Source organism: Pleurodeles waltl, chromosome 11 (genome assembly GCF_031143425.1).
Source record: "Pleurodeles waltl isolate 20211129_DDA chromosome 11, aPleWal1.hap1.20221129, whole genome shotgun sequence".
Classification (NCBI taxonomy): domain Eukaryota; kingdom Metazoa; phylum Chordata; class Amphibia; order Caudata; family Salamandridae; genus Pleurodeles; species Pleurodeles waltl.
The window spans coordinates 665,713,259-665,738,208 of NC_090450.1; positions in this window are offsets into that span (position 1 = coordinate 665,713,259).

Genomic DNA, 24,950 nt, shown 5'->3' on the forward strand with positions numbered 1-24,950 from the left:
GCAGTGTAGGTCCTCTCCTGTTGAAGGTCAGGTGGCAAGTGAGTGAACAGATAGAAAATGGCGGTCACGTTTGCGGCGGTACGTACCATCACCGCTGGCATACATCCCCATTGGCTCCTGGAACCCATAGGCCCTAATGATAACCAATGTAGTGTTGCATGCCGGTCGTCGACCGCCGACCGCAACGGCACACAGCGCCAGCGGAATTACCTCATTTCCACTTGTCCCTCCTCACAGGTCAGGCAGCCGCCATTTCAGGGTGGCACACGCCATGGCACCTAACTGCATTACAGCAGACATGCAGCAGTCCTCCGCCCCCTCCTGCCAGGCCCTCAGGATGCATGATTGCCAAGACTTGCTCCTCCCATGTTGTTAGTTGTGGGGGAGGAAGAGGTTGTCCACTGCCAGACCTATGTACAGCTAGTTGGTGTCTTGCTGCTCCTTTTCCTGATGTTATCCCTTTTTCTTGGGTGCTGTACCATGGCGTTGACCCTGTCCACGATTCTCTGCCATCGCTACATCTTCCTAGCAATGGATGTCTGATTCAACTGTGATCCGAATAGCTGTGGCTCTACCTGCATGATTTCCTCCACCATGACCCTTAGCTCCTCCTCAGAGAATCTGGGGTGTCGTTGTGGTGACCTAGGTTTAGTGTGAGTGGTGTGAGTGTAGATGTATGCAGTGATGTGTTGGGGTGTGTGCGTGATTGGTGTATGACTGATGGTGTTTTGTGACTCAGGTTCAGTGGGGGCTCCTGGCTTTTCTCTCTCTCAGTTGTCAAATCCTTTGGGTCAGAAACGGTTGTGGGTAGTGTGGGTGTGTGTTTTATAGTGTTGTGGGTGTGGTGTGTGTATGTGTGTCAGGTGTGTGTAGTTTGAATTGTCCAATATGGTTTAGCTTTTTTGGTGTGTGTGTATTTTGAGTGCGGCGGTCTGTACCGCCAATGGTTTACCACGGTTGAATGACCGCTGCTGTGATTCGTGGGTCACGATGCTGTAGGCGTATTTCTGTTGGCGTAACAGTGTGGGTTTTGGTACTGCCAGTTTATCACTGACCTAGGGGCTGGTGGACTTATGTGTGTGTCTGTATATTGGCGGATTTCTATGTGTGGGTCATAATACCCGGAGCGGTATACCGCCACTGTCGCAGTATGTTGGCAGCAGTCCGCATGGTGGTAAGCAGCACTTACCACCAATGCCATAATGAGGGCCATAATGTCCAAACCGTGTCAGTACCATAGCTTTCATCTTTTTTTGTAGTGTTACAATACAGCGGGCATGGCCAAACAACACAATGATGGTAATATAATAGTTTATCACCTGTCATGTAGTACTTGGATATTATAGAGATGAGAAAAACAATCTACAATGGTTACAGCGCATAGGACATTACATTTTCAACCATTGAACACAAATATTATAATGCTTATTTATCAGATCAAATCCTGAAGAGAGATCAACGGACGCCTTCCAATCAACCAAAACTACCGGAGCAAGATGGGGAGGCTCTTGGAGGGGCCAGTAGACATCTGCAGGGACACAACTTAGGCAGGAGAGCAGGGGGGGACATCTTGTGACAAAGCAGTAAATTAAAGGGATGGGGCACTCCATCTTCCGGCAACTCATGACCAGTCATCCACAACCCACATATGTATTGCAAAATGGGGCAGGCCAGGGTCAGGATTCAACCAGTGGGAGCATCTATTGAGGAGTCCTGCCCATCTCCCACGTGCTCTTCGAGCAGCCCATCAATCATGCCACACCAGACCTGCAGATCACGCTCATTGTGCTCATCCACATGCACCTTACGTAGTCGGCATTCCTCCACAGTCACCCACTCAATTAAATCAGTCAGCCACGTATCATGCAATGGAGGGACGGGTTTGCCCACGGATCGCAATGTGCCTCTTGGCTAAAATAAGCAACAGCTGCACAAATATGTACTTCATTTTGCACCCTTTTTTAGAAGTGGGAACTAGTCCCAACAAGCAATGTCTCATTGTTACCTTTGCGCTAACAGTCGTCACTTCCCTCAGCTTCTTCACTATTTGGAGCCAAAAGGGTTGAGTGGAGTTACATGCCCATGTTATGTGTGCAACGGAATACTTAGCCCCTAGAGTGCGTAATGCACACACATTTTCAGGCCTAGCAAGCCTACTGCAATATTACAAACAAGACCCTTAAAGAACAAACTACCTTCTGCTCCAAAACAAAAGTTCCACCCTTGAGAAAGGTTAAAAAGACACTGAATGGAGGCAACAGTTACAATTTTGGGGTCTCCACTAACCTAGTGTGGGAACCCGGAGATGTCTAGACAGACAGAGTAGGTCGTGGTGAATATTTTGAAGGTGGTCCCATTGTCCTAGGGCCATCACAGACTGAGTTATGAACAAACATGTTTTGTAAAAGAATGCCCTGCAAAATATTATGAGATGACCGAGTGCAGCAAAAATTTTAACATGTTGACTATAATGTTCAGAACAGCCCCTAGAAAACATCACAATAAAAATATAATTTGTGAGAAACATGGTCATGCAACTATGGGGGTCATTACAACACTGGCGGTAAAAGCCGCTTACCGCAGTGCAGAAGACTACCAACACACCGCCACGGAATTCCGCCACAGTCATTATGACCCAAAGCCCGGAATCCGCCAAAATCTAGACACCCACACAAGTCCGCCACACCAAAGGTCAGTGATAAACTGGTGATAGCAAAACCTCCACCATCACACCAACAGGAATACGGCCACAGTATCACGGCCCACGAATCCACGTGGCGGTCTTTCAACAGCGGTAATCCATTGGCGGTACACACCAATGCGCTCAAAATACACACACACTTATAAAACACGACCACATTGGACAATTCGAAATACACACACCTGATACACATACACACACCACTCCCAAACACCCAATACAAGATAAAACACACACCCACATCACCCACAATCCCCTATGACCACAATTGCGACAGAAGGCCAGAGAGAGACACCACCAACTACAAACTCGCATCCACAGGCACTCAACACCATCACCCACATAACACCCATGCACCTCACACAACACACCTCTAAATATCACCCCACACATCACAACACATACCACCCCACACATCACCCACACCACCCCATGGCACCGCAAAGACACCCCAGGTTCTCTGAGGAGAAGCTCAGGGTCATGGTGGAGGAAATCATCTGAGTAGAGCAACAGCTATTCGGATCACAGGTGCAGTACACCTCCATAGCTAGGAAGATGGAGCTATGGCGAAGAATTGTGGACAGGGTCAACGCAGTGGGACAGCACCCAAGAACTAGGGATGACATCAGGAAGAGGTGGAATGACCTATGGGGGAAGGTGCGTTCGTGGTCTCAAGAAACCACATCGCGGTACAGAGGACTGGCGGACCCCCACCTCATCCCCAACAACTAACAACATGGGAGGAGCAAGTATTGGCTATACTGCATCCTGAGGACCTAGCAGGAGTAGTTGGAGGAATGGTCTCTGTTAAGACAAATCTTTACTACTTCATCCCCCACCCTACCTGCATGCCATCACATACCTCCACCCTCGCCCTCACCCCCATCACTCCAACTCCTCACACATGTCCCAATATCACAAACCACACACCCCAAACCCAAGCTCTGCATGCAACACCAAAGCATGGACACCCATCACCAAAGTACAGCCACTGCACATACCCATACACCCCCCTAAACCATTCTCACACAAGGTCCTACACAGGAATGCAAGCACTGGGGTACACGGTCATCCACCCATTGCACACCATGGCACACACAAATGCAATAATCATGCTTTAACTCCCCTGCAGGACCCCTACCGAACGTCACCGGACAGGAGGGTCCAGATATGTCCACTCACCCCACAGAAGAGGCCCACAGTGATGACAGCAGCTCTGTCCAACTGGATCTAGATGACCAGCCTGGCCCATCTGGGACCTCGGGACAGTCGGTTCCCCTCACATTGGCACAAGCCACTACAGACCTTCCCCCCTCTGGAAACACCAGCACAGCACCCTCCCAGCGGGCCCATAGCTCCGTCCCCAGGACACGTCAAGCAGCAGTGTGTCCACCACTACAGGGAACCCAGGCTAACCCACCACCCCAACAACACCAGGGACCTGGGGGCAGTGGGCACATGGTTCAGGGGACAGAGGAACAGGAACACAGGGGAACTGGGAGGGCTGCTGTGCGACAGGGTGAGGACAAGCCCAGGGAACCCACTCTCCACGAGGCCCTCTCCAACATCATGGGAGTCTAACACCATTCCCAGGAGACAATGGCAATGGTACTGGCCAAGTTTCAGGAGACCCAGTGACTGCAGGAGGAACAGTATTTGGGCTTCAGGGAGAAACTCAAATCCATCAATTCCACCCTGGGCACCATTGTAGGGGTGCTGAAGGAACTCGTCAACACCAGGAGGGAAACTGTGGCACTACAAGGGGCCCCTGACACTAGCCTGGATGATGAACTGCCCACAACCTCCGCCGGCACTAGTGGACAGGAGGCACCGCCACAAGACCACCACACCAGCACCCCACCCCCTGCAGTGGGAGAACCACCCCGCAAAAGGTCCCTGAGATCCAGGACAAAGACAGAGAACAATGCCAAGACCCCCGCCAAGAAATGAGACCAACATGATTGTCATCCTTTTGTCCCACCTTGTCACCCTGTCCATTCTTAAACTGCCCCAGCTCCACTTCCTATGCCCCTTTGGACAATACACCTGTGAGACTAATGGACTGGACATTCCTCCACAATCACCCCACACCATTTTACAATCCCCTCCAATACTGAGCACTTAAATAAACACCCTTAAAGCACAAAACAATCAGGAGTCTGTCTGTGATTAGCAATTACAGTGGCAAAATGCTCATTCAAATGTAATGTCGACATACCTATGTCACACAGCTCTAGTCCATGAGGAAACAAAGCAGATGTCACACAGTGGACCCACATCTGTGAAATCGTAAGGGAAAGTGACAACTCAGTGACCATACACTGGGTGAAAATGACAGTAGAGAGGTAGTACATTTAAATCAGATGTAGCAGGCAGTGTTGTCTTCTTACCTGTGTTTCACTGGAAGTATTGCAGGATCACCGTGTTCCTGTTGTCGATGCCCTCTTCTTCTGCTTCCTTGTCTTCCCTGTTCACAGGGTCCACAGCTGCCACAAGACCTCCATCTGGACCATCCTCCTGCAGAAAAGGCACCTGTCGTCGCAAAGCCAAGTTGTGAAGCATACAGCAGGCCACGATGATCTGGCATACCTTCTTTGGTGAGTAGAATAGGGAACCACCTGTCATATGGAGGCACCGGAACCTGGCCTTCAGGAGGCCGAAGGTCCGCTCTATAATCCTCCTAGTCTGACCATGGGCCTCATTGTAGCATTCCTCTGCCCTTGTCCTGGGATTCCTCACTGGGGTCAGTAGCCATGACAGGTTGGGGTAACCAGAGTCACCTGCAAATGGTGAGGGACAACTGTTAGACACAGACAAATTCATAGGGACATCCACAGACCCAGACAACTATTCACACTGTATTGGGTCCATGTGCTCACCTAATAGCCACACCCGGTGCCTCTGGAGTTGCCCCATCACATAAGAGATGGAGTACTGACAGCAGGGTCCTGAGGGGGGATTCCTGTGGGATGGCGAATAGCTGACATCAGGTCTGGCTCCAACTGGGCACATAGTTCATGGATTGTGGCACGATCAAGCCTGTAGGTGATGATCACATGTCTTTCCTCCATTGTCGACAGGTCCACCAGCGGTCTGTACACCGGAGGATGCCGCCATCTCCTCAGATGCCCCAGCGGACGGTGCCTATGGAGTAGAACAGCGAGCAGAGAGTCAACCAACTCAGGTACGTAAACACAGCTTACTCTGAAAATGTTAGCAATTCAAAATTAGCCTGTATGAGTGTTTAGGCAAGGCCTACGTATGTGTGACGCAGTCAAAAATAATGCCATGTGAGCCCATGAAATGGCGGCTGCCTGACCTGTAAAGTGGGACACGGGGATATGAGGTAACTGTGCTGGTGTTGTACACCGTTGCGGTAGGCGGTCGAAGACCGCGGCGCAATCCTGCATTGGTTAACATTGGACCCTATGGATCCCAGGAGCCAATGACGATGTACACCGGTGGTGACGGTATGCACCGCCGCGGACGTGACCGCCATTTTCTTTAGATTTAATCACTTGATACCTGATCTTCGACAGGAGAGGACCTACACTGCAAGTACTGCTGTGACCTCAGTTTGGAAGCAACAATGGCTAGTGTGTCTGGGGAAAGGGCCACTGCCTTCAGCACGGAGGAGTTGGAGAAACTCATGCATGGGGTCCTCCACTAGTACACGCTACTCTACGGTCCTCCAGACAAACAGGTAAGTACACTGTGAGCATGCTGTGTGGGCAATGCCTGTGTGGAGTGGGGTGGATGAAAGATAGGGGGGGTGAGAATGAGGCGTGCATGAAAAGACGGTGAGTGCATGTGCATCATGGCAAGGGTAGGGATGCGGACCAATGACTGTGACGGTGCGGGCGGTAATATCTTCTCCTTTTCCCTTGTAGTACTCCTGTAGGTCAGCGCCCACCAGAAGAAGGACATTTGGTGTGCCATCGCCAAGGAAGTCCGGACCCTGGGGGTGTACCACAGACGGAGCACCCACTGCCGGAAAAGATGGGAGGACATTCGCCGCTGGAGCAAGAAGACGGCGGAGGCCCAGCTGGGGATGGCCTCCCAACATGGGAGGGGTGCCCGTCTCACCATGACCCCCCTGATGTTCAGGATCCTGGCGGTGGCGTACTCGGAGTTGGATGGGCACTTGAGGGCATCACAGCAGCAACAAGGGGGTGAGTACACTCTCATTCTACTGATTCAGCGCGCATTTTAGGTGTCTGGGTGGGGGAGGTGGGCTATGGGTTCCCCTAGGCCAGGGCGCGTTTAGTAGGCAAGGACCCTACTTAAGGCAGGCCCTGTGGCACCCCACCTGTGTACAGTGCCAACTACAACTAGTCAGGCTTCTGTGATATCCATGTGTGCAGAAATCGGCCATAGCCTTGTAACCCATGTCCCTGGGATTGAATAGTGGACTCCAAGTGTGCGGCATAGTGCAGGGGGCTTCTGTGTCTGTCCTGTCCGCCAACGGTAGTGGTATTGCATGCACTCAACATGTCCTTCTTTGTCTCCCCCCCTTTTTGTGGTCTCCCTGTTCTTGTGTGCATTAGCATCATCAGGCAGAGGAGAGTGGCACCGGAGCAGGAGGGAGCTGCATCCCACATGGACCTGTAGGGCGAAACTACAGAGTCTGAATTCACCAGTGGGACGGAGGGCGAGGGGAGCTCCACGGCGGCGACAGGAGCTGACACCAGCGATACTGACTCCTCCTCTGATGGGAGCTCCCGTGCGGTGGTGGGCCCATCTTTGCCCCCCGCATCTACAGATACAGCCGCCACTCCCCCTACCAGCACTGCCCTCCCAGCAGCCCCTCAGCTTTTGCCCTGTGCCCGCTCACCCAGGAGGGTGGGCATCACCTTCACCCCAGGCACCTCAGGCCCTGCCCCAGTCACCCCTGCTGCCCTTAGTGAGGAGGCCATTGACCTCCGCAGGTCCCTCACTGTTGGGCAGTCTACCATTTTGAATGCCATCCAGGGTGTAGAGAGGCAGCTGGAACAAACCAATGCATACCTGGGGGGCATTCACTCTGGTCAGGCAGCCCTTCAGCGAGCATTTCAGACTCTGGCCTTAGCACTGATGGCAGCCATTGTCCCTGTCTCTAGCCCCCCTCAAACTTCCTCCACCCCGACCCACACCCCTGTACCTCAGCCTATCCCAAGCACACCATCAGCACAGCATTCACACACCTCAACACACAAGGGAAGCTCAGGCAAACATAAGCACCACACATCCCACAGGCACTCACGCAAGCATCAGACCCATGCAGACACACAAACATCTACCGCCTCCACTGTGTCCCCCTTCTCCTCGTCTCCCTCCTCCCTCCCTTTCTCGTCTCCAATCACACCTGCATGCACTACATCCTCAGCCACTACGTCCATCACCAGCACACCCACCAGCACACCCCGCTCACGTGCAGTCACCACCCCCACTACCATTCACACTTCCCCTTTGTCTTCTCCCAGTGTGTCTGTGAGGCCACCTCCCAAGGTACACAAATGCAGTCACACACCCACCCAACAGCCATCCACCTCACAACAGCCTCCAGCGCATGCACCTTCACCCAAAGTCAGCAAACGTACACCTCCTACAACCACTACCTCTTCCTCCACTCCCAAACCCCCTCCAGCTACCAGTCCCAGTGTTCCGAAGAAACATTTCTTGGCCAACCTTGACCTCTTTCCCTCGCCTCACCTACCCCTTCAGTCTCCTAGGGCCCGACTCTCCAGGTCCCAACCTAGCACCTCAGCCACAACATCGGCGGGACCAGTGGTGCTAGTAGTCACCGGATTATGGAGTGCAACAGGCAGCAGGGCAGCCCGTGTGGCAAGGAGCCAGAGTACGGACAGTCCCCCACCTGTCAAGCATAAAAAGTTGTCCAGTGCCCGGCGGGAGAGGGGAAAGAAATCAGCCACCAAAGCCGCTCCCAGGGGTACAGTTGGGAGTGTGGAGACAGCTGCGACACCATCCAAGCTGGGGAAGGGGCACACTAAAACCGGCAGGTCTGGGAAGTTCAGCACGGCGGACAAGACTGCCAGCAGCAGCCCCGTTGCCCAAGACAGGACTGCCAGCAGCAACCCCGCTGCCCAGGACAAGACTGCCAGCAGCCCCGCTGCCGAAGACAAGACCGCCAGCAGCCCCGCTGCCCAAGACAAGACCGCCAGCAGCAGCCCCGCTGCCTAGAACAAGACTGCCAGCAGCCCTGCTGCCCAAGACAAGACTGCCAGCAGCAGCCCGCTGACCAAGACAAGACTGCCAGCCGCAGCCCTACTGCCCAGGACAAGACCGCCAGCAGCCCCACTGCCCAAGACAAGACCGCCAGCAGAAGCCCCACTGCCCAGGACAAGACTGCCAGCAGAAGCCCCGCTGCCCAGGCCAAGACCGCCAGCAGCCCACTGCCCAAGACAAGACCGCCAGCAGAAGCCCCACTGCCCAGGACAAGACTGCCAGCAGCAGCCCCGCTGCCCAGGACAAGACCGCCAGCAGCCCCACTGCCCAAGAAAAGACCACCAGCAGAAGCCCCACTGTCCAGGACAAGACTGCCAGCAGCAGCCCCGCTGCCCAAGACAAGACCGCCAGCAGCCCCGCTGCCCAAGACAAGACCGCCAGCAGCAGCCCCGCTGCCCAAGACAAGACCACCAGCAGCCTTGCTGCCCAGGACAAGACCTCCAGCAGCAGCCCCGCTGCCCAAGACAAGACCGCCAGCAGCCCCGCTGCCCAGGACAAGACCACCAGCACCACCGCAAGACAGTGAGCGCCAATGATTACTACACTACTGAGGCCGCCACGGGCAGGATGAAACACTCAGGGCACCAAGCCCCCTCCAGAACCAGTGGAGAGTTACATCCACTACCTCTGTCCTTGGCAGGATGAAGCACTCTGGGCACCAAGCCCCCTCCGGAACCAGTGGAGACTGTTATCCACTTGATGGACTGTGGCTTTGCACTCCCCAGGATTGAACAGTGGGCAACCCACCCACTGGAGAGACTTGAGAGACTGTGGCTTTGCACTCCCCAGGATTGGACAGTTGGCAACCCACCCACTGTAGAGACTGTTAGCTTTGCACTCCCCAGGATTGAGCAGTGGGCAACCCACCCACTGGAGAGACTTGAGAGACTGTGGCTTTGCACTCCCCAGCATACATCAATGGACGTTGAGCCCCCTCGTGGAGCTGGCGTCGTACACTCATCCGGCTGAGGTGCCCCCCTTTCCCTTCCCCCTGAGGTGCCTGTTTTATTTCTATCTGATGCCCCTGCAGTGTTCTCTCCGTCTGGTTCGGGTATTGAGTGTGGGCCTCGCCCATGCCTTTTGGGCCCAGTGGTCCACGGACTATGATGGTGGAATCCCTTGGACTTGTGTTCTTGGTGTATATAATTGTTCATAGTGTAAATGTGTATATATGTCAATATTTTGATTACTGTATTTTAATATATTACAATCATTTGACTCATTTCCTTTTGTCCTTGCATTCTTCCAGGGGGGGTTAGGGGATGTAACTGTGATGTATCAATATGTATTGGTGTGTGTGTTGTCGTGGGTGAGGGTGGGGGTGTTGCGTATTGCGTGTGTGTGTCACTGTTTTTTTCCATCCCCTTCCCCCCCCCCCCTTCCCCTGTGTCGTAGGTGCAGTACTCACGTGGTCTTCGCCGCCGGCGTTCATGCTCCTGGTAGAGGAGCAGAAAGATAAAGGCTGGGAGTATCTGAAGTTTCGGTTCCATGGCGTCCTGGTTCCTCGTGGAGTGTGTAGCGGTGAGCGTTTTCCCTTCGAAGTCCTGTTTCCGCCGTGATTTTGTTTGCGGTGAATCCGCACCTGAAAATGTGGCGGATTGGTGGCTTGTAATTCTGTGGGCTGTACATTGTCTTCCACCTGTCTGTTGGCGGTTACCGCCGCTGTGTTTGTTTGTACTGCCGCAGCGGTCAGAGTGTTAAAGTGGCTGTCTATGTTGGCGGTTTCCGCCATGGTTCATAATTACCGACGCTTTAACACCGACCACCAGTGTTATAATGACCACCTATATATTTAGCCCCCAGAAAACATAACCACGTGGAAAAAGAACAACACAAACTAATGTAGTGCAACCATATATTTAGCCCCTAGAGAACATAGCACCTTACCCATTTTCAGGCATACTACAATATGAAGGCCCTTAAAACACAAATTACTCTAAGCTGTAAAACAAAAGTGCCAGCCATAAGGGAGCTTAAAAAAGAGAGTGAATGGTGGGAGGAGTTATTATTTTGGTGTCCCCACTATCGTAGTGTGGGGACCCATAAATGACCTCACCAGAAAGAGTGTGTCATGCTGAATATTTGGTGGTGGTCCCATTGTGGTAGGGCCACCACAGGCTGAGTTATTGGCAAAAATGTTTTGAAAAAAGAATGCTTGCAAAGCATTATGGGTGTACTTTTCCTGAGTGCAGTGAATATTCTAGTATCTGCTGTCCTGCTGTGCTCGGAGGGCCAAGTTGCAGATTTTTCGTTTCTTAATAAAGCTTTTATCAATTAAAAGTGTTTTTGGGTATGTTATGAAGTGTGAAGGAGAGAGCCTAAAGAAATTACTCTGATTAGGTAACAGTGTGAACAATGTGACCAGTGCTCCAACACCCCTAATGGAGTTGCTGTTGGCTTTGTCAGCGCTGTCAGGGCCATAGCTGCCATGGAGCATGAAGGGGAGAAACAAAAGAAAAAATTGTTCACCCACGCAGAAGTACATCAGCAATCGTGCAATTATTCATGTAACAGGGTGAGTCTGCAAGACGCTAACAAAACCGCCCCAAGGCGAGACAAACGTAAAGCAATTACCAAAGACATCAAGTGATGTTTGAAAGGCAAGCCCACGAACGAGTGAAAGTGATGGCCATGAGGTATGTGTGGTTAAAAACCCACAATACTTACAACAGGTCAAAACACTTGCACGCTTGATGGAGCTTAGCTCCTATAATCAAAATTAACATGAAATGTTTATGAACTGATGCATAATAATGCCGCATACAAAATGTATTAATATGTTTTACTAAACGTGAGTCTGAAATGTGCCCACGGGGAGTGGCCACCAATATATACGGGGACTAATAAAATTGACTAAAATTGAATTTAGAAATCAACTAATGTATGATTCTGTATTAGTATTAAGAGCTATATATTAAGGTTTTTGCTAATGAATTCACTAGGCCTTAGTTAGCATGAGTCGGGCCAAGCTCCCTGGTTTCATATTAATTGTGTTTATCTAACGTGCAGTGTGATGACTTGCTGAAGGACATGTAATCGTATTTTTCCAGAAGCTAGAAGGTGAGTGTAACTGTAGTAGATCCGTTCTCATGAAACTCGACTTGCTCAAGGAAACATTCTTGCTGAAAGCAACAGTGTAGACATGTTACAGGTACAAGGTTGCCTAAACCGGTATAGACAATGGAACCACTGACTGAAGATGCAAGAGGACCACTAGAGTATGAAATCATACCGGACATTCCAGCCGGTGGAGACGTCAATCACAAGAACCAATAAACTACGTGAGAATTGTTATGAGGTGACAATTTTGATGGTACCACTGGAAACCCATTGGATGGAGATAGTGGGGTGCCAAACCTACCCAATTAGAAATTAGAGGACTGTACAACAGAAAAAGGATAAAAACCTTTGACACGAGGAGCCATGGGGGGAGGCCATTGCAAACTTTTGCTATGACCCACACACTTTGTCACTCTGCCTAGAGACTTTGCTGTTTTACTCTTCAAACCATCCTCACCCTTATCTTGCCTGTTCTATACTTCTACTCCTTATGAGGGAAGTGTCCCTACCTACCCCGTCTTGCTGAACTTTGCTGTGTTTCCTGGCTGATGGTGAAGCAACTTATGTCCTGAGGATGAAGATTGACTATGTATGCAGACCCAATACAGAGGGTAACTATATGATGATGAAGTTGTAATTGTCTGTTTGCCTTTCCTTTCTAGGTAGCAACTGCTTCTTTTGACAGAGACCATAGATAGATGTTTTCTAAATTTGTATTGCTAAATTGTTTTGCATGAAGCCCAGCATGCCAATGCTAATTCGAGGTTAGTTAAGGGGTTCACTAAAACGGACGCAAATAGACAAATGACTGAATAAATGCTTTGTTGAATAATGCGCTAATGATACTCTGCTAAGGTTAACCTATGATGACGTTGTGCTATGTTCTAATGTTCGTGATCTTTGCTTTGATGAAATCTTATTCGAGTTGCTATATTATGACAATGCTGATGTGTTTCATGGTTTTTAGACTAATAAACTTACTGGTAGAATTGAATCAATAGGGAATAAACGTCATAAAATCGTACTAAACTGGTGTGGTTATTCATGACTGAAAGGTCATGGTGGTTTCCGAGTCTTATTAATGTTATTTGATTAATCTAATTGATTAGTTATGGTGACTATTGATGACGTTATTGACTTATTGATTGACATGTTGATCAGTTATCTCGTCTTAAAGTGTCTTCAATCAGGGTCAAAAGATTCATCAGCCTAAAACGAGTCCCAGAGTGAATAAATTATCTAGATTGGGACGCATTAGCACGCTCGACCCTAAAAAGGGAAAGCTAGTTTGGCTCTTTCAAAATTAGATGGAAGCTAGGGCAAACATGAGCACCACTTATAACGCACTGACATGTATAATGCTATTTCTTTTTTTTTTTTAGCAATTTTCACAAGAATGCATGACTCTTTAATCTTCACTTCCTCAATCATATGTAGATTTACCACTGTCAGTTCTATCTTCCTGCAACTCTCCATCTCTCCCTCTGCTTTCATGGGGCCCTTTGAATGAAACATTTTTTGCGGTTGTACATCTTGGCCCAGATTTAAGAGGGCCTAGCACCTCCTTGTGCTGCCTTAGCATCATTTCTTATGACGCTAACATGGCCCAGCGAGGCCAAATTTGCCACGCCATATTTACAAAGTTGTGCATCGCATATATTGCACCACATTGCAACTCCGTGTGCCACATTATGCCCGCACTAGGCATAATGTATGCAAGTGGGGGCGTTCCCTCATTAGGATGACCAGAAAAATGGCACAGTGGGATGTATGAGATTCCACTGCACCATTTCTAGTGGCTATTTATAACACCTGCACAGAGCTGGCATTGAAAGGGGGCATACCATTGTTTTCAATGGGCCCCTATGTACTCTGCAGGATTAGCAGCAAATTTTGGTGCTAATCCTGAACAGTATATCAATAGCGCCAAAATTCTTTATGCTATTGATGTACTGGAAAAAGGTGGCAACGACCTGGCAACCTTTTTCCACCAAAAAAACCAGGACATTTTTGAAGGATTCAAGAGCCAAAACCCGACCACACCACCCACAAATATCACCATGGACCCAGCATCATGCCAGATCCTGAACTATCGGACCCCCATCACCAAAGAGGTCACCCAAAGACTCATGAACTCCATCCATTCTGGAGCACCCTCAAATCCGTGCCCTCATCACATCTTCAACCTGGTCAGCACCCGCATAGCCCCTCAGCTCTTTTGAACTATTAACTGATCCTTTGGGACCACCACCTTCCCATCAGACTGGAAGCACACCAAGATCAACCTGCTACTCAAGAAACCCACCGCTGACCCAAGGGGGCTGAAAAACTATAGACCCATTTCTCTGCTCCCTTTCCCAGCCAAAGTGATGGAAAAGGCTGTCAACCAGCAACTCACTAAGGCCCATATTTATACTTTTTGACGCTAAACTGCGCTAACGCAGTTTAGCGTCAAAAAATTTAGCGCCGTCTAACGCCATTCTGAAGCGCCATGCGGGCGCCGTATTTATGGAATGGCGTTAGCCGGCGCAAGCAGACCGGCGCTGCCTGGTGTGCGTGGAAAAAAACCACGTAGACCAGGCAGCGCCGGCGTAGGGGGAAAATGGCGCTAGGGCATCCTAAAATGGCGCAATTCGGGTTGACGCTAAAAAATCGTCTTAACCCGATTTGCGCCATTTTTTCGACGCCCAGACGCCATTTAAATGACTCCTGTCTTAGTAAAGACAGGAGTCATGCCCCCTTGCCCAATGGCCATGCCCAGGGGACTTATGTCCCCTGGGCATGGTCATTGGGCATAGTGGCATGTAGGGGGGCACAAATAAGGCCCCCCTATGCCACCCAAAAAAAATTGAAAAATATAAAAAATTATACTTACGTGAACTTACCTGAATGTCCCTGGGGTGGGTCCCTCCATCCTTGGGTGTCCTCCTGGGGTGGGCAGGGGTGGCAGGGGGGGTCCCTGGGGGCAGGGGAGGGCACCTGTGGGCTCATTTTGAGCCCACAGGCCCCTTAACGCCTACCCTGACCCAGGCGTTAAAAAGTGGCGCAAATGCGGGGTTTTTTGACCCGCCACCTCCCGGGCGTGATTTTTGCCCGGGAGTATAAATACGACGCATTTGCGTCGCCGTCATTTTTTTAGACGGGAACGCCTTCCTTGCATCTCATTAACGCAAGGAAGGCGTTCACGCTAAAAAATGACGCTCTTTGCCCATACTTTGGCGCTAGACGCGTCTAACGCCAAAGTATAAATATGGCGTTAGTTTTGCGCCGAATTTGCGTCGAAAAAAACGACGCTAATTTGGCGCAAACGGAGTATAAATACGGGCCTAAATTCCTCGAGACACACCAAATCCTAGACCCATCCCAATCTGGATTCAAGAGCAACCACAGCACCGAAACAGCACTGCCAGCAGCTACCGCCGTCAATGGCGCCATACTAGGCCATGGAGGGGACTGCCGCACTCATCATATCATCCTCGACCTCTTCGTCACATTCAACACTGTCTCCCACTACACACTCTGCACCAGACTCCATGACGCAGGCATCCAAGATGAAGCACTGGAATGGATCACGTCCTTCCTCACTGGAAGAACACAGAGTGTCAGGCTACCGTCGTACATGTCAGAACCCAAAGGTACATGCTGCGGCTTGCCCCAAGGATCATCACTAAGCCTGATGCTTTTCTACATGTTCTAGGTCCCACTAGCCAAGATCATCAAACAACACGGGCCAAACGTAGTCTCCTACGCTGACGAAACCCAGCTGATCCTCTCTGTACAACAACCCTGTAAAGGCCAAGAGAAATTTCTACAATGGGATGAGAGCAGTCACCACCTGGATGTAAGCCAGCTGCCTCAAACTTAACTCGGACAGGATGGAGATCCTCGTAAATGGCTCCACCCCTTCCACCTGGAATAAATCCTGTTGGCCCATTGCACTGGGAAATGCCCCCACTCCCATGAACAATGCACACAATCTGGGCATCATACTGGACTTCTCTCTATCCATGACCTGCCAAGTCAACACCATCTCATCGTCATTCTTCCACACACTCCGAATCCTTCAGAAGATCTTCAAGTGGATCCCCTCAGACATGAGAAAGACAGTTACCTACACAGTCATCATTAGCAAACTGGACTATGGCAACACACTCTATGCCAGCATCACCAAGAATCTACAATCAAAACTACAAAGAATCCAGAATGCAGCAGCCAGACTCATTCTGGACATGCCCCGAAACAGCCACATCTCCTCCCACCTCAGAGACCTAAGGTGGTTCCAAGTCAACAAGCACATCACATACAAACTCCTGATCCACACCTACAAGGCACTACACAACATAGGACCAGCATACCTCAACCTACCGCCTCGCCTTCTATGTACCCCACAGACAACTCCATTCTTCCCAGCTCGCCCTCGCAGCCATTCCCAAGATCTGATAAAGCACAGCAGGAGGAAGATCCTTCACCTACCTCACAGCCCGGACATGGAAAACACAATAACAACTCATTTTTAATGGCAATTGGGAGGAAGCATTTAAATAACTTCCTCTAATAGTTGAAATTTACCATGACGGTACTTAATTGTGTCTCACCACGATTGGGGTAGCACCACCAATCTTTCACCCTAGCATTAGGAAGATGAAAGAGAAATTGCACCAGTTTATTCTTCCGCGAAACCTCGACTTATCTTCACACAATCATGGACAGATATCAGTTGTAAGCCCACGTGTAACAGAATGAATACTTTTCTAAGTGCTATCAATTTAGGAGGAAATGCAGTCATATAATAGAGATGAAGACATTCTAAGGTACTAGTCAAGAGAGACCCAACTCCATGCTTGTGTAGTGAGAGAAAAAGACTAGTAGTTTTGCCTTAATTGCGTCAAGATCTCAGGTGGCTCAATACAACATCACAACCATCCTCAACACATCACCCAGGACGAGGGAGTTCGCTGTAGTGGGCACAAATGGGTATTCTGGGGACTGGTTGTGAACCTTGGGATGGACGTCTATCAGCAACAGGTCTACTTTAAGGTATAGCAAAGGAGAGGGAAATGTATTATTTTGCTAATTTGTAAGGTAAGATGGTTTAACCCCTTCACTGCCAGGCCTTTTCCCCCTCCTGTGCCAGGCCTTTTTTTGCCTATTTGGGGCAGTTCGCGCTTAGGCCCTCATAACTTTTTGTCCACATAAGCTAACCAAGCCAAATTTGCGTCCTTTTTTTCCAACATCCTAGGGATTCTAGAGGTACCCAGACTTTGTGGGTTCCCCTGAAGGAGGCCAAGAAATTGGCAAAAATACAGTGAAAATTTTGTTTTTTTCAAAAAAATTGGAAAAAGTGGCTGCAGAAGAAGGCTTGTGGTTTTTCCCCTGAAAATGGCATCAACAAAGGGTTTGCGGTGCTAAACTCAGCAGCTTCCCAGCTTTCAGGAACAGGCAGACTTGAATCAGAAAACCCAATTTTTCAACACAATTTTGGCATTTTACTGGGGCATACCCCATTTGTGCAATTTTTTGTGCTTTCAGCCTCCTTCCAGTCAGTGACAGGAATGGTCATGAAACCAATGCTGGATCACAGAAACCTAAACATTTCTGAAAAGTAGACAAAATTCTGAATTCAGCAAGGGGTCATTTGTGTAGATCCTACAAGGGTTTCCTACAGAAAATAACAGCTGAAAAAGAAAAATATTGAAATTGAGGTGAAAAAAACATCAATTTTTCTCTACGTTTTACTCTGTAACTTTTCCCTGCAATGTCAGATTATCGAAAGCAATATACCGTTACGTCTGCTGGTCTCCTCTGGTTGCGGGGATATATATGGTTTGTAGGTTCATCAAGAAACCGAGGAACCCAGAGCCAATAAATGAGCTGCACCCTGCAGTGCGTTTTCATTCTATTCCGGGTATACAGCAATTCATTTGCTGAAATATAAGGAGTAAAAAATTGCTATCAAGAAAACCTTTGCATTTCCAAAAAGGGCACAAGATAAGGTGTTGAGGAGCAGTGGTTATTTGCACATCTCTGAATTCCGGGGTGACCATAGTAGCACGTGAATTACAGGGAATTTCTCAAATAGATGTCTTTTTTACACACACTCCTATATTTGGAAGGAAAAAATGTAGAGAAAGACAAGGGGCAATAGTACTTGTTTTCCTAATCTATGTTCCCCCAAGTCTCCCGATAAAAATGGTACCTCACTTGTGTGGGTAGGCCTAGCACCCGCGACAGGATATGCCCCAAAACACAACGTGGACACATCACAGAAAACAGAGCTGTTTTTAGCAAAGTGACTACCTGTAGATTTTGGCCTCTAGCTCAGCCGCCACCTAGGGAAACCTACCAAACCTGTGCATTTCTGAAAACTAGAGACCTAGGGGAATCCAAGGAGGGGTGACTTGTGTGGCTCGGACCAGGTTCTGTTACCCAGAATCCTTTGCAAACCTCAAAATTTGGCTAAAAAAACACATGCTCCTCACATTTCAGTGGCAGGAAGTGCTGGAATCTGAGAGGAGCCACAAATTTCCTTCCACCCAGCGTTCCCCCATGTCTCCCGATAAAAATGATACCTCACTTGTGTGGGTAGGCCTAGCACCCGCGACAGGATATGCCCCAAAACACAACGTGGACACATCACAGAAAACAGAGCTGTTTTTAGCAAAGTGACTACCTGTAGATTTTGGCCTCTAGCTCAGCCGCCACCTAGGGAAACCTACCAAACCTGTGCATTTCTGAAAACTAGAGACCTAGGGGAATCCAAGGAGGGGTGACTTGTGTGGCTCGGACCAGGTTCTGTTACCCAGAATCCTTTGCAAACCTCAAAATTTGGCTAAAAAAACACATGTTCCTCACATTTCTGTGGCAGAAAGTTCTGGAATCTGAGAGGAGCCACAAATTTCCTTCCACCCAGCGTTTCCCCACGTCTCCCGATAAAAATGATACCTCACTTGTGTGGGTAGGCCTAGCGCCCGCGACAGGATATGCCCCAAAACACAACGTGGACACATCACAGAAAACAGAGCTGTTTTTAGCAAAGTGACTACCTGTAGATTTTGGCCTCTAGCTCAGCCGCCACCTAGGGAAACCTACCAAACCTGTGCATTTCTGAAAACTAGAGACCTAGGGGAATCCAAGGAGGGGTGACATGCGGGGCTCGGACCAGGTTCTGTTACCCAGAATCCTTTGCAAATCTCAAAATTTGGCTAAAAAAACACATGTTCCTCACATTTCTGTGGCAGAAAGTTCTGGAATCTGAGAGGAGCCACAAATTTCCTTCCACCCAGCGTTCCCCCACGTCTCCCGATAAAAATTATACCTCACTTGTGTGGGTAGGCCTAGCGCCCGCGACAGGATATGCCCCAAAACACAACGTGGACATATCACAGAAAAAAGAGCTGTTTTTAGCAAAGTGACTACCTGTAGATTTTGGCCTCTAGCTCAGCCGGCACCTAGGGAAACCTACCAAACCTGTGCATTTCTGAAAACTAGAGACCTAGGGGAATCCAAGGAGGGGTGACTTGTGTGGCTCGGACCAGGTTCTGTTACCCAGAATCCTTTGCAAACCTCAAAATTTGGCTAAAAAAACACATGTTCCTCACATTTCTGTGGCAGAAAGTTCTGGAATCTGAGAGGAGCCACAAATTTCCTTCCACCCACCGTTCCCCCACGTCTCCCGATAAAAATGATACCTCACTTGTGTGGGTAGGCCTAGCGCCCGCGACAGGATATGCCCCAAAACACAACGTGGACACATCACAGAAAACAGAGCTGTTTTTAGCAAAGTGACTACCTGGAGATTTTGGCCTCTAGCTCAGCCGCCACCTAGGGAAACCTACCAAACCTGTACATTTCTGAAAACTAGAGACCTAGGGGAATCCAAGGAGGGGTGACTTGTGTGGCTCGGACCAGGTTCTGTTACCCAGAATCCTTTGCAAACCTCAAAATTTGGCTAAAAAAACACATGTCCCTCACATTTCTGTGGCAGAAAGTTCTGGAATCTGAGAGGAGCTACAAATTTCCTTCCACCCAGCGTTCCCCCAAGTCACCCGATAAAAATGATACCTCACTTGCGTGGGTAGGCCTAGCGCCGGCGACAGGAAACATCCCAAAGCGCAACGTGGACACATCCTAAATTTTGGAAAAAAACAGAGGTGTTTTTTGCGAAGTGCCTACCTGTAGATTTTGGCCTCTAGCTCAGCCGGCACCTAGGGAAACCTACCAAACCTGTGCATTTCTGAAAGCTAGAGACCTAGGGGAATCCAAGGAGGGGTGACTTGCGGGGCTCGGACCAGGTTCTGTTACCCAGAATCCTTTGCAAACCTCAAAATTTGGCTAAAAATACACATGTTACTCACATTTCTGTGGCAGAAAGTTCTGGAATCTGAGAGGAGCCACAAATTTCCTTCTACCCAGCGTTCCCCCAAGTCTCCCGATAAAAATGATACCTCACTTGCGTGGGTAGGCCTAGCGCCGGCGACAGGAAACACCCCAAAGCGCAACGTGGACACATCCTAAATTTTGGAAAAAAACAGAGGTGTTTTTTGCGAAGTGCCTACCTGTAGATTTTGGCCTCTAGCTCAGCCGGCACCTAGGGAAACCTACGAAACCTGTGCATTTCTGAAAACTAGAGACCTAGGGGAATCCAAGGAGGGGTGACTTGCGGGGCTCGGACCAGGTTCTGTTACCCAGAATCCTTTGCAAACCTCAAAATTTGGCTAAAAAAACACATGTCCCTCACATTTCTGTGGCAGAAAGTTCTGGAATCTGAGAGGAGCTACAAATTTCCTTCCACCCAGCGTTCCCCCAAGTCTCCCGATAAAAATGATACCTCACTTGCATGGGTAGGCCTAGCGCCAGCGACAGGAAACACCCCAAAGCGCAACGTGGACACATCCTAAATTTTGGAAAAAAACAGAGGTGTTTTTTGCGAAGTGCCTACCTGTAGATTTTGGCCTCTAGCTCAGCCGGCACCTATGGAAACCTACCAAACCTGTGCATTTCTGAAAACTAGAGACCTAGGGGAATCCAAGGAGGGGTGACTTGCGGGGCTCGGACCAGGTTCTGTTACCCAGAATCCTTTGCAAACCTCAAAATTTGGCTAAAAATACACATGTTACTCACATTTCTGTGGCAGAAAGTTCTGGAATCTGAGAGGAGCCACAAATGTCCTTCTACCCAGCGTTCCCCCAAGTCTCCCGATAAAAATGATACCTCACTTGTGTGGGTAGGACTAGCGCCCACGAAAGGAAAGGGCCCAAAACACAACGTGGACACATCACATTTTTTTATAAAAAGCAGTGCCTACCTGTGGATTTTGGCCTGTAGCTCAGCCGACACCTGAGGAAACCTAGCAAACCAGTGCATTTTTGAAAACTAGAAACCCAGGGGAATCCAAGATGGGGTGACTTGCGGGGCTCTGACCAGGTTATGTTACCCAGAATCCTTTGCAAACATCAAAATTTGGCCCAAAAAACACTTTTTCCTCTCATTTCGGTGACAGAAAGTTCTGGAATCTGAGAGGAGCCACACATTTCCTTCCACCCAGCGTTCCCCTAAGTCTCTCGATAAAAATGGTACATCACTTCTGTGGGTAGGCCTAGCGCCCACAAAAGGAAATGGCCCAAAACACAACGTGGACACAACATATTTTTTCACAGAAAACAGAGGTGTTTTTTGCAAGGTGCCTACCTGTGGTGTTTGGCCTGTAGCTCAGCCGGCCCCAGGGGGGGGGGGGCAGAAATGCCCTAAAATAAATTTGCCCCCCCAACCCCCACCCTCCCCCGCCGGGAGCGACCCTTGCCTACGGGGTCGCTCCCCCTGCGTGACATTGGCACCAAAAAACAAATCCCCGGTGCCTAGTGGTTTCTGCCCCCTTGGGGGCAGGTTGACCTAAACTCAGCCAATCTGCCCCCAAGGGGGGCAGAAATGGCCTAAATACAATTTGTCCCCCAGGGGAGCGACTTTTGCCTGATGGGTCGCTCCCCATCTCTAAAAAAAAAAAACAAAGAAAAAAAAGAAAAATTCCCCTGGCGCCTAGAGGTTTCTGCCCCCCCCACCGGGGGCAGATCGGCCTAATAATAGGCCGATCTGCCCCCCGGGGGGGCAGAAATGGCCTAAAATAAATTTGCCCCCCCAACACCCACCCCCCCCCGGGAGCGACCCTTGCCTACGGGGTCGCTCCCCCTGCGTGACATTGGCGCCAAAAAACAAATCCCCGGTGCCTAGTGGTTTCTGCCCCCTTGGGGGCAGATTGACCTAAAATTGGCCAATCTGCCCCCAGGGGGGCAGAAATGGTCTAAATACAATTTGCCCCCCCAGGGGAGCGACCCTTGCCTGATGGGTCGCTCCCCATCTCTAAAAAAAGAAACAACAAAAAAAAAACACACAAAAAAAAAATTGCCCTGGCGCCTAGAGTGTTCTGCCCCCCCCCCCCGGGGGGCAGTTCGGTCTAATAATAGGCGAGAGCGCTCCCTCTGGGCTCTGTGCACAGGACGTAATGGTTACGTCCTGGGCACAGCAGCACTGTGCCTCAGTACGTAACCATTACGTCCTGGGCACAGAAGGGGTTAAATGGTAGTTCTGAAGTCTGCTATGAGTCTAAGGAGAATAGGACCTTCTGGAGACTTTAGCAAGATTATTATCATTGTACCACCATCATACAGGAAACTCATAGGTCCTCATTTTAAAGGTTTTCATGTTACTGTAGCATAATTTTTTATGATGCTGTGTCAGTGCTAAATTAACTCCAGGTCTACAATGTGAAGCTAAAGGCCTCTAGTGTCACATTTTCTGGGCTAGCATAATTTTTCATCGGAGTCAGATCTGGCTGTGTCAGATACCAACAATGATATGCAACGTAGGCGTTCCCTCCTAAACAATTATGCTAGCCCGGTAGCGCCAAACTTCCAAGCTTTTTGAAATACTGTGCATGCCTAGGAAAAGTCGTGCTAACTCTCACTAGTGTCAAAAGTTTAATGCCTAGTCAGTCCAGTTGTTAAAATTACTCAGGCACAGGTATGTAAGGAGAATACATACAAAACACTCTGGCAGCCTGGAGGACAACATGGACCTACCCATGTTACAACTTGGTGCACCAAGGAGACCAGTGCTGCCCCCAACATCACCATCACATCATCTAGTACCACCACAGGCACCTTCACGCGGATCACAGAGGCAGTGCAGGAGGAGGTAGCGCGTCTACCACCAGCGGACATCCCTGATTGCTCTCAGGGAGGAGGGGATGATCACCTTCTACCGGCTGTGCCGGGAGTCAATTGAACAGCTGCTCTGCCTGATTGTGCCACAACTGCAGCCAACGATTGAGCGATCCACCACCATCCTGTCGCAGTCCAAGCTCCTGGCTGTGCTTCACCTCTTTGTGCCTAGATCCTTTAAGATCACAGCAGCATGAGTGGGTGGAGTATCGCAGCCCTCACTGTCTGCATTCCTGCCCTCTGTTCTGGATACAATCATCCGAATTACACCTCAACCAATCCTCTTCCCCAACTCTCAGCAATTGCAGTTGGAAATTAAACAGGGATTCTACTCAATTGATGGGTTACCCAATGTCCTTGGTGCCATGGACTGCACCCATGTGCTACTTGTACCACTTGTGGCAACAGAGCACATGTACCACAACTGAATGAATGTGCAGGTCATTGTGGATCATTGCGACTTACTCTTCAATGTGCTGGCCAGGCAGCATCCATGATGCATACATCTTCTGCAACTCCATCATCAATCAGAGGTTTCAGAATGGATAATGCAGGAATGGCCGGCTTATATGGTAAGCAAACATGTACGTAACAAACACAAGTACAAATGATGTGGGTAACAAAACACACAGATTACTGTCTGCCTGCATAGATAGGAATTGCATGATGAGGCCTGTGACACATACATGCACTCTGCTTCTGTGCACATATCTAATGAAAAATGACCATGACATACAGGTGAAGACATCTCAAACCACATTTATTAAATTGCATGATGTAAAGGCACACAGCCATGCATGACAGACTGGAAATCTGCTCTACATCTCTGTGTCCAAAGGATGAGTACCTTCTACATTGGGAGGGGGTCACATGCAACACACATAGGACATCAGCCTTGTTATGCCTCATACATTAGGGATTAGAGGCCTCAGTTACCAGGCCCTTGCACCACTTTATGCCACCAGAGCAGCACTTGTTTGATGCTTCGCTGGCACAGTGGACAAGTCCATATTTACAAGGCCATGCAAAGTCACCTTGCACAGCCTATCATAACCTTGTAAATATAGACATCTCACTTGCCTAATACTGTGCAAAAGTGCCATTACATGGTTGTTGCTTGGGGTATACCCACGCAACACCTATGGAAGACAAAGCTAACTGACGTATTCACAGATTTGCAAGTCTGGGAATATATCACAATTTGACACCATCTCAGAGTTGGCCTAGGAGAGACGCAACAGGGAGAAATATCTTCAAAACTCTCTGAATCTTCCTCTTCCTATTCCTACACATAGATAGATGGAAACACCTCTTGTGATGGTTTATGTGCAGGGAGGTGCTCGTTACTACACCAAAACAACCATCCACACAATGTGTACACCCTTTTACCATGGCACAAGGCTGCTTGCCTTGGTGCTAGGCAGCAATTTGTTCATCAGTGCAGGGGGAGAGGACCGAAAGGTGCCATAACTTGTAAGTATGGTGCATTCCTGGCCTTCCCTGGTGATGCATGGCAGCACAGCAAAACACTTGGGGCAGGATTTATACTTTTTGCTGCAAAACTGCACAAACGCAGTTTTGTGGCAAAAAGTATAGCGCTGGCTTGCACCATTCCACAGTGCCAGCTGGGCGCCATATTAAAGGAATGGTGCAAGCTGAAGCTAAACTTGGGCTAGTGTCTTAAAAAAGACGCTAGCCGGGTGGGAGTGGTGGTAGGGAAGGAGGGGTTTGTGCATCAAAAAATGAAGCTA